At 41.3% G+C, this 11,252-nt stretch overlaps 1 pseudogene across 1 annotated transcript; it reads right to left on the bottom strand.

Annotated features, from left to right (window-relative positions):
- Positions 1-1,201: 1,201 nt before the first annotated feature.
- Positions 1,202-9,353, bottom strand: LOC146991304 (uncharacterized; annotated as a pseudogene). The gene is made up of 4 exons (XR_015036923.1): positions 8,984-9,353; positions 8,717-8,869; positions 8,221-8,313; positions 1,202-1,561 (listed from the first exon to the last, which is right to left on the bottom strand). The product of XR_015036923.1 is annotated as an uncharacterized LOC146991304 (transcript).
- Positions 9,354-11,252: the final 1,899 nt, after the last annotated feature.

The raw sequence follows: 11,252 nt of genomic DNA on the forward strand, positions 1-11,252 counted from the left end.
TCATTCCAATTGTCATGAACGTGAAGATGTACACGTCCTCGACATCCTCCACATCCAGTGGGGCAAGGCAAAGGACTCTCCACTTCTCCCATCCATCCAGCATGTAGCCGGACATGAAGGTTCCGTCCGGGCATCTTGGCTCACCAGAGGCCGCACGCCTTGTTGAGAACACTCAATCGCATTCAGTGACCAGCTCAGCAACTCCATCGTGGACCAGTTGATTGGCGTTGGTGTGTCGATTAGCAGTTAGTTGAGTTCTTCACTTGACTGATTTCTCACAATTAAATCACAGTTGCATTTGTGCCCCAATTTATCATCACCCTGTTGATACTCATTATAATAACATACTACGTACTATAATAACATACTACGTACAAACTGACATTGGCCTCTGGCCACACAAGTTTCTCTGGTTCATCACATTGTTTTGGGAACACAGTGCTTTTTGTTTTTACCCCTTGTAGTCTCGATACTGTGTCTGCCGTTAGCCTCTCTGACCTTTATCAGCTCTCATGTGTCATTCTGTACCGGTCAATCGTTGAGTTTACATACTTTTTCTTGAAGACGTTAAATGTTGGTAATTTTTTTACTTCATCCTCTAGCACATTCCATAGTTTGATGCCTGCGACCGATAAGGAAAAGGATCTTAGTGTGGTTCGTACCCTCCTCAGCTTAAAGATGTTTTCCCCTCTAAGATTGTGTCTCCCTTCTCTGTTCATGAATAGCTTTTGCAGGTTGAGGGGGAGGCTGTTGCTGGCAGCTTTGTACATCATTTGCATGGTGCGATAGTTTATTAAATCATATAGTTTGAGAATATTAGATTTAATAAATAACTGATTTGTGTGTGCCCTATAATTGGCATAATGTAGGATCCTCAGAGCTCTTTTTTGGAGTATTAACAATGGATGGGTGGAGCCTTTGTATGTGTGTCCCCACACCTCTGCACAGTACTGTAGGTGTGGAGAGGGTGTGGAGAGACTAGTGCATAGTACATACATATATCCACTTTAAGCTGAATACACTAACCTCCAAGTTGTTTTACCATAACAATTCCTTTGCCCAATTACTCCACTATCTTAAGAGTAAAATAAAATCTGTTTAATAAAAAAAAACTATACAGATTAAATTATTTAAGAAAATAAAAGCAAAACCACAAAAGTACATTCTTGTCTACATGTTTTATTAAACTTGTTTTGGCAATAACAAAATGCAGTCAACAGCTTCTTACGATAGACTTGACATCCCTTTACATTGCAAGTTGATTTTTCAGAGTCTGTAGCTTCGGCTTTAGGTCAGTGTGGCCCAATGAGAGCAATACCTCTTTGATGAACTGAAATGTGAGCCTCATAGTCTTGGGGTAGTTAAGATGGAGTGCATATGTGAGTCCAAACAGAAAGCACATTGCTTTTGGCAGATCATGAATGTTGTCTTTTCACGACTTTCCCCCAATGATGATTTTCAACGAGGTTGGACTGAGATGCCGGAAAGATGTGAGCCCAGCACACTCAATGACAAGTATCCCGACATCAAGGTCACGGAAGGAATCATCATCATCAGTGTCCTTAATAAAAGAATAAAAGAAGAGCACAATCATTACATTACTCGTTTAAAAAACAACTTTAATCAATATAAGAGTGTCGTGAAAAATAAATAATGGTAAAAATGATAAGAAAGCAAGAGCTTACTTACAATGCCTGCTTTGAAGAAGTTTGTGGGGTTGTCCTAAAGGTTGATAGGAAGCCCTCTGAGCACCTGTGTCCGGATCGCAGTTGGCTGTGTAATCTTTGAGGGATTAAACACAATAACATAGGTTAGGTATCTAATATGAAAAACAAATAGGCCTAATGATAAGCTTAACCAACCAAGCATGATTGGATTGAATAACACAATTTATAAAGAAGCAGATATGAGTAGCCAAGTAGCCTACATAATGTGTATGACAAGCACTGGTCTGATGTGAAATCTGTTCAGAAAGAAACTGTCCAACATTCCCTCTCTTGGATAGAAATAACTCAAGGAGGTAACCACTTTTTTCCACACAAACTCATAATACTTACATTTCCACAGCATCGTCACAGCATAAGGATCTGTAAAAATAGAAAACAAGAAAACATTTAGCTCAACAACTCAGCTCAGCAATGTCGCTGTTAAATACAATAAAGTAATAGAACCGAACCGACGTCTGTGTTATAGGGGAGACCGGCATGTAAACAAGGTGTGTGAGAGAGTGAGTGAGAGAAGAAAAGAGAGCGGCAGTGGCCGAGTGGATCAATGGCTGCGCGCAGCTCGCGGTGTCCACAACATAAACACCTCCACAGCAGCAGCCCTGCTACACCTCTCTGCCCCGACAGCGGTTCAACCGCTTTCCTACCGTGTAAATTGACGGAAATAAGTCGCGCACGCCACTATGTGAGCCTCCTCAGACTGTTAACACTAAGCTAACATGAGCATGCATTAACACCATACACAGGTTCAAACAGTAACATTAGCCTACACAGAAAAAAGCTACGCAAACAAGTTATATCCAAGTTCCCACAAAGATAACTAGGCTACAGTAGTTATTTTACATACTAACCGTTCCACTTGGAGTAAGAAGCATCCTGGTCAGGGTACCGTCTGCTGCCATGCCTGTGCTCCTCCTGCCAGGTGTAGAGCCCCGTAGACTCACCGTCAGTTACCAAGGACCGATTATCTTTGCCGTTACGCTGGCCTAGTCATGTGACCAGGCAGGTGTTTGAATTAGGCCCCTCCCCTTTTTTATGAAACTTAAACATACCAAGTTATCTCTACTAAACATGATTAGTGCAATGAATATTTCAGCTAAATAGTACAAAAGACTAATGTTTTTTTAGTAATGATAGCAGATTTTTCAAAAACATAAAAGAATAAGTCATGATCACTCAGAAAGTTTAATTAGAAAAAAATCTGGGTTTACAGTGTACCTGGTAAAAGTTTTTTGATTAACCTCATGTCAAAGTCGTTAATATCAGTAGATGTTTTTGCTACGCACTTGTTGACCAGGTGTGTAATCTCTGTGGCCTTCACTGGTGTGAGAAACATTGAGCTGGGGTTTCTGTCTCCGTCCTTATCAAAGTGGTCCCAGTGCACTGTAAACCCAGATAAGTAGACTCTACTTAAAAAAAATCAAGGTAACTCGCCTTTAAATTTTTTAAGTAATGAAGCATTAGTTGAGTAAGTGAACTGGACTACGTTCAATGTACTTGAAGCTCGTAATGGAATGGAATAGAACATTTAAGTTGAATGTACTAATAACCAAGTTACAGTAACTTAAGATACTTAGTTTAAACAATCATTCCCCACCCATTTATTTAACTCAGTTTGTTTAGTAAACATTACTCAATTACCAATTCAACTAAATTGTGTATTCTAATTGACCAAACTTAAATGTTTTAGTCCCTGAAACTCAAAATATGTCTTTCAATCAATAGAGCCATGTAAAATACATAAATAAAACTGCAACATTACATTGATACAATTTTTTTAATTCAGCATATCTTTTTTTCAAAAACAAAGCCATGACCTGGCCAAAGCTGTAGATTCCTCAGTGATGGCATGAACAGAAAAAAAATCTGCCTCACAAACTAGTACAATACAGCTCTCTTCCTCTTTACAGTACCTCCAATTATTACAATACTGTACTTTCAAATTCAAATCGCCTTTTCAAATTTGGCTGACGAATTGGCAAGATAAAACTCAGCCCTGCTGAACACTGGCATCTTTACATTTACAAATAACAAATATCCATGGAAAAACAAAAAAGTGTGTGAGAATGAAAAAAGAGAGAACGGGAGGGTGAAAAAAATAACAGAGCAGATACCTAAATAAAAATGACAGTAGATACCCACTTGGAGTCCACACTCACCCCTCCTCACAACCCCCCATGCTTTCTCTAACCCTAATATAACATTTTTTTTTTAAAATCTGTCCTTCTCTCCTTACCCTCTCTCTTCTCTTCCCTTCCCTTCAAAAGTTGCAACTAACAAATGTTGAAGAATATTATTACTGTCTTTTTTCTTTTCTGCTAATTTATAAAAACAACAACATCAACAACAAAAACCTCACATTTGACTTGGGAAGAGGGGATTCTGGATCTTACATTACAAGCTGATTCTTGAGTGTTTGAAGTTTAGGTTTCAGATCTGTCTTACCTAAGCTCAGAAGTACCTGTTGAAAAAAATCAAAAGTGTTCTTCATGTACTTTGGGTAGTTGAGATGAAGTGCATAGGTCAAACTGAAGACAATGTACATGGCTTGGGGCAGGCTCTCAACATCCACAGGGTTCCTGCAGCTTAAGTAAAGTTAAATTTAAGACTTTTTAAGACTTTTTTAATGCCACTTGAAATGAAATTTAAGACCAACTTCACAATAAACGCAAATGGAAAAATGGGTTTTACCCACTTTCCCACATGGTCCAAGGTAAAGTGACTGCCACATGAATGATGGGGGGGGGGGGGATTCTAAATTTTACCTGCCAGTCAATGTTTTTATCCGCCACCATTTTGCAAGTGTAGCCTACAATTGTGGTATTTGTACTGTAATTTGTCTTGATTTTGAACGGAACGGTACCACCACATAAAATATTTATTTAGAAAATGCTCTATTTCTTCACTCACGTTTAATTTTACTGTAGAGAAACTGTATCATCCCACTATTTTTCTGCTCTTTGTGCTGTACTAGGGATGAGATTTTCATATCGTTACATCCCTCGTATTACAATACCTCAATAACAAGCCTATGATATTCACTGCAGTATTGTAAGACATATCATGATATCAAACTCACACTGTCGGGACCGTTGTACAGGGGAGAAAGGGGATGATAATTCTAGGGGCCCAGCGCCCAGTACTAGGGCCCACAAAAAAAACCCAGTGGTCTAATCTTTGTACGACTGAATTTTTCTGCATAAGACCTTGACTAATACTCATAGTAATGCTGCATTAGCATCAAAACAAAGTAGGCTAAATAAAAAATCAATGATAATACGTAGTTTAAAAAAAGTGGAAAAGTCAGGGGCCGACTTTAGTATTCTTTCAGGGGGCCCAGAATTCCTAGCAACGGCCCTGCTCACTGTATGATAATACCACAGTAGCTCTTTATTTCACTATGCATAAGTCAACACACACACACACACACACACACACACCCCTACCTCCCTCCCTCGGCTCACCTCGCTCTTTGTCCCTCTCTAACTTTAAATAAATAGGCCTACCTGGTTCTGTATCTGCCGTCACACAACACAACAGTCGTTTTTTTTTTTAACAGTGTGAGAAGTTTGACGATGTCCGCGACATGTGCGCTTGAGTCTATGCATGTGCGCGGTCGGTCGGTGTGTGTCTCACGTGCGTAACGTCTGACTCGCGCAGCGACTGTTGTTGTTGCTCCAGGTAGCGCTAATAGGCTAGCTGCTTGGGAGACAGCAGTGAAACACAACGCAGCCAGCCACACACACTCAAACTGCTCAAAATTTTGCATTGAAGTCTATGGGACGGGCGAAAAAAAAAGAGCGAAAAAGACCAATCATTGGAGTTTAACAAACGTCTACTGCTCAGGCATACTTTCACCAAGAGACTCCATTTAAACTTTAAACAGTAGACACAAGTCTTGTGTATTGGCGTATCACTCCACGTTTTGATAGGTCATATAGTTTTTGATCAATCCATGATCAATGACCATGATCATTTTTGGAGAAATTATGAGATTATAATGGGTGTGTATTGGACGGAATGTTCGTGTCAGAGTGGGTGATGTCATCGGTTAGAGTGGGAGAGATGCCAGAAAAACTCCAGAATTTTTCTCTATCCAAACGGCCACAATTTACACTCTACACACATAATTTCGGCCACGGTTGTAGACGAGCTCATCCTTGATCTCTTAATCTGCTCAAAATATCAGAGAGACTTACAGAATTTAAACTCTGAGCCTCTAAGTGCGGCCACGTCTGTCTCTGCTCCTCATTGAGTCCAATACAAATATTTTCTGAGAGGAGCAGAACGGCCTGATGTTTTAAAACTGCCAGCGTCGCCAAAATATTTACTGTAGAAACACCAAATCGTACCAAAATTTTCAGGAAATCCTTAGAGCAATGTGATCTGTGTTTTGTTCTGATAGGAGTTACCGTTTTGTCACCCTAAGCCTAAATGTGAGACCGGTGCAGAGGCAGAAAATGGCTCTTTTTCTCCACGTTTCTGTCTGTCTCAGCCTGGGGGGGCCCCTATCGCCGTGGTAACCTCTTTGATCCTCAGGCCAGAGCTCGTTAACTTCATAAACAATCCACCTGGCGCTCGTTTAAATGTTTATAAACACAGTGTCACAGCTAAATCAGACTGACACAGGATGCAGCTACTAACTAACTATGTGTCAAGTCAGTCACACACACAGACTCTAGAGCCAGCTTCATGTGATTACAGTCACACACACACACACACACACACACACACACACACACACACACACACACACACACACACACACACACACACACACACACACACACACACACACACACACACACACACACACACACACACACACACACACACACACACACACACACACACACGTAACCTAATGTGGTTACAGCTCCTCCATATCAGTGCTTATAGAAAGATGATCATGTGTCTGTCTGATCAGCTCTGTCTTGACCTTAAGATCGTGGGTTTGATTCCCATGTTGACAGAGATGGCACAACCCGCAGTAGCTCCCGTGGCCCATTCAAAATTTCCCGAGAGGAAATTTTCTAGTTTTCATTTACTCTTTCAATATTTACACCATCTATTTGTACCTGTATTTGATTGTGTATTTTACAGTTTCCAAATAACATGATTTTTGTTTTGTTCAGATTTAGTGATAATTTATTCTTGTCAAACCATTTTTTAATTTTACTTAACTCTGAAGTGATGACATCCAAAAGTTGCTGCAAATTTTCACCAGAACAAAAAATGTTTGCGTCATCTGCAAATAAAATACATTTAACTAGACTAGACACATTACAGATGTCATTAATATATAGGACAAAGAGTTTGGGTCCCAACACTGACCCCTAGGGGACACCACATGCAATATCCAGACATTCTGACGAACAGTCTCCCATCTTCACATATTGCTGCCTGTTTCTCAAATAACTTCCCACCCAATTCAAGGCAACCCCCCTGATCCCATATTGCTCCAATTTATAAATCAATCTATTGTATATTTGTTTTCAGCTTCTGCTGTTCGATGTTTTAGAAATTCTCTATATAATGTATTTTTCTTTTTACAAGCGTTTTGAAGTCCCTTTGTGATCCACTGATTATCTTTATGATTTTGTTTTTTTCTATATTGTTTGATTGGACAATTTTTATCATAGAATACACAAAAAAATTTTAAGAATTCATCATATGCTTTGTTGCAGTCATTTTCTTTATATATTCGTTCCCAGTCTTGAGCTAGCAAATCATTTCTTAATTTAACCATAGACTCTTCTGTCCTAACCCTTCTATATTGTAGTTTGTTATCCTGTTGGTTATTCATGTGGCTGTTGTTGTAAGTTGTAAAAACAGGCAAATGGTCACTGATATCACAAACTAACAGTCCGCTCACTGTGTCATTATCTATTTGATTAGTGAAGATATTATCAATGAGTGAGGCACTATGCGAAGTAATGCGGCTGGGTCTGGTGATTTTAGGATATAGACTTAAGCTGTATAAAGTGTTGATAAATGCATTGTGGTGAAGGGACTGCGTGTGTGGAGTGATGTTTTCCGGTTCACGGCAAAGGATCCCCACTGGCACATCACTGTACGAACCTCCCTCATCATTAACATCCTGAAAGAAAGAATAGGGCACCGTCACATCACCATGACAACATATAGTGCTGCAAACAGCCTCAATAGGTACACAGCCCACATGTCTGCCCTGTTCAATGTCCACCCACCGCCCAGTGCAGTGACCGCTACAGAAAATCACTCAGGACAGATGCAATAGGCATCCACAAATGATCTGGAGTGAACAAAGGTCACAATTTTGGAGTTTGCCTCTTCCAGATAAGTTTTTTTTCAAACAACAGAAACAATTAAAAAAAAAAAAACTATTAACACATGCACACCCTAAAATAATACGTATAGTAGGGAGAGAGGAGGGGAGGTAGAGAATGGGGGTAGCAAGGGAGGGGGAAAGGAGGAGAGGAGATAAAAAAGAAAAAGAAAAATCAAAGTTGCTTACAAAGCAGGCCTTGAAGAAGGTGGATGGATCATCGCCGAGAATGACAGGAAGACCCCTGAGGACCAAGCATCTGACTTCTGTCACATCCGAAGCCTGGTGGATTGAGAGGGCAGAGAGGACATCACACACTTAAAATAGGGTCCATGTGTTACCCTGAACACGATGTGCACACACATAATCAATAACACACAGCAAAATCATTTACATACTGGACCCCACCTGTTCACTCATCAGGTAGTTATTTGCATCCTCATCTACAGATCAGCTACAGTAGCAAAACCTGACAAACTAATGTAATGGATGGTAATTAATTACTCTTAGGACTGAGGAGTTAGTTTCGTCAACTCCATTAGGCTATATAGGCTACTAAATGTCAAGGAAAAGAAAGCACCTGCAAACAGGATAGCTTGCATTACCAGTACATTTATTTACATGTGTGTTCTTTCAAACTCAGACTGTTTTCTAAGACATAAATATAGATTTAAAATCAACTAACCTTTGTTTGTCGCATCAGGTCAGCCAACACCTGCCCTGTGAGCCCCCTCTTTGCCTTAAAAATTTCTATGAGTCTGGGACTGTGATGGTCAAGGGCCTCATAGAACTCATTTTTCAGGCTCTTGCCAGCCACCCTGCTGAACTCCAGACACACCTGAAACGTAAAAATACAAATAAAACATGTTCATGTTCAAATGAGTTTGTGATCTTTTTATGCAACAGAGCAGTTCCACAAAATACAACATATGAGAAAAATATATAGGCCTACCTGGTGTTCAGTGAATAGAGCTGGCCAACGTTGACGTATCTCGTTGATCTCCGGCTTTTCCTTTACAACCTCATTTCTTCGCAGAGCGAATGTGACATCCATTTTTTGTTTGATGAGGACTCCATTTCGGATTTTCTTTTTCATTTCCTCCACAATGAGCAGTCGCGCATCCTCAAGGCTGGAGTCATCTTGTCCGTCTGGGTAATCTGGTAAATAGTTCACCTCTCCTCTCCTTGGCTTTTTTATGCTCTTGTTCGGTGGGTCTCCACCAGGAGAGTGTTTTCCTTGTTTCCCGCTGTTCACGGTGACATCACGGTGACCCAGCTGACGCATTTTTGTTCTGTAATTACCCATCTTAAATTTCAAGCTGTTTTTCTAACCGCTCCAGCCTGACACTGATCCTTGCTCTTTGAGACATGGGTGTGCTCGCACCAGAGCTGAGGCAACAGCTTCAAATTCTGCATTTGTTGGATATGCTTTCAAGGCATATACGGTCTCAGCCAGCCTCTCCAGGATGTCGTGTTTGAGCTCCTTTGACGGAATGAGGTGCGATCCATCCTTGAGATGGAGCAGATTTGCTTGACGCAGCCTGTACTCGACATCCACAGAAAATTTTGGTATATGCAGATCAAATTCCTCTGGCCACTGGCGTTGCCTTTCCTGAGAGGAGTCGGAGAGGATGTCTGTGTCTGTCTGGCTGTGTGTGTCGCTTAGTTCTTCATTTGATGTTAACCCTGGGATGGGCACCTCCACAAGAGTAAGAACTGGAATGATTTTAAGAGTGGGTCGCTCAGGCAGCTCTGAAATCTCTGTTAGATTGCACAGTTCGTTATCAAAATTGGGATCTTTAAACTGTAAGCTGAAGCTATAGTTTATTTGAAGAGCATCTTTAAGGGAGCCAATCAAATGCTCAACTGTGTCAGGCTTTGTCTTCAGTTCCACCTTCCTTATGTCTGCTTCAGAGAGGATAACTCTCACAAGCATTCGCTGCTGTGCTGCCATCTGGGGAGAAAGAGAGAGATTGTTCAGCACAGAATATAACGTTTGAGAGTCACCATTAGTTTCCCACTTATTCTGTATGCGGAAAGGGGGAAAACATCGTTAAGCTCTGACAGCAGTACCACACACAGGGGCACGGTTACATCAGGGTAGCAAACTTCATATGATCTAAGGTGCTCGTGGTACCATGCACTCATTACTCTGCACACAAACATGATTTCTGTATGAACTGCAACGATGTGTGTGATCTGCCTAAACTCAGGGAGACCTGAGCAGGATCCTGCAGAGACCACCATATCTGCCCTACAGTTAGATGAGCTAAGGAAAAATGACAGTTAGCTAACAGTGTAAAGCTTCTGAAAATAACAATTTGAAATTGGCTCTCCAGATGAACACAATAGCCACAGAATTAACTAAATAATAAAACCTTTAAGACGCATGGCAGCTAAGAGTGGGACTAATGGCCAACTAACAAAAAAACCCCCCAAATAAATCAAGAAAATAAAGCTAATAGCCGAATGTGAGTTAGTGTGCACCAACTTACCAGGATGTTTGTAGCTCAATGGCTAAGCTAGCTGCTTCACCACCGTCTCAGTTCAACTGCAACAGAAAAGAAGTGTCATAGTCGAGCCGACACATCAGCTCCGTGTAATGTTAAAAGCAGACTAACATAAAGACTTCTAGCTGAGCAGTCCGGTCATTAAACTTTAGCTTTGCGCCGCCCATGTCTGCTTTGTCTTCGTGGGGGCCTCCAGGGGGAACAAATGCGGACTGTAACGACCGAGGGATACCGCGGCGGACTCGCCAGACACGTCGGGGCAAAGCTCAATTCAATTGTTATGACCGGGGCCGGGCGGGCTCGTGACTCCTGTCTTACAATTTACTCCGAAAATAGAAAGCTTCTGCGCAAACTTACCTGGACGTTTGCTGGACTGTGGTCCGTGGTGGAGTTGGGTAGCTCGTTCACAGGCTCAGGTGTCTGGTTCAGGCTCAGGTGTCTGGTTCACAGGTTCAGTTGTCTGGCCGCTCAGCTAACCGTCTCACTCGCTCAGTTTGACAAAACTGGTATTAACTAGAATTTTGGCGGGTGGTGACTGTTGGTGACGTCAATGCGTCTCAAACAAGCAAAACTTTATCATATTTAGTTGTCTGAGCTCAAACCGAAACCGCGACACTCTGAGACACGAACTTGTGTAGCCAATGAAATGGCAGAACCGAGACACACCCATTCCAGCGCTCCGGTCGCTGTTTTTTCTTTTTTCTCGTCGGA

This window comes from Trachurus japonicus, chromosome 1 (genome assembly GCF_045865225.1).
Source record: "Trachurus japonicus isolate A0001 chromosome 1, Traja_1.0".
Classification (NCBI taxonomy): Eukaryota; Metazoa; Chordata; class Actinopteri; order Carangiformes; family Carangidae; genus Trachurus; species Trachurus japonicus.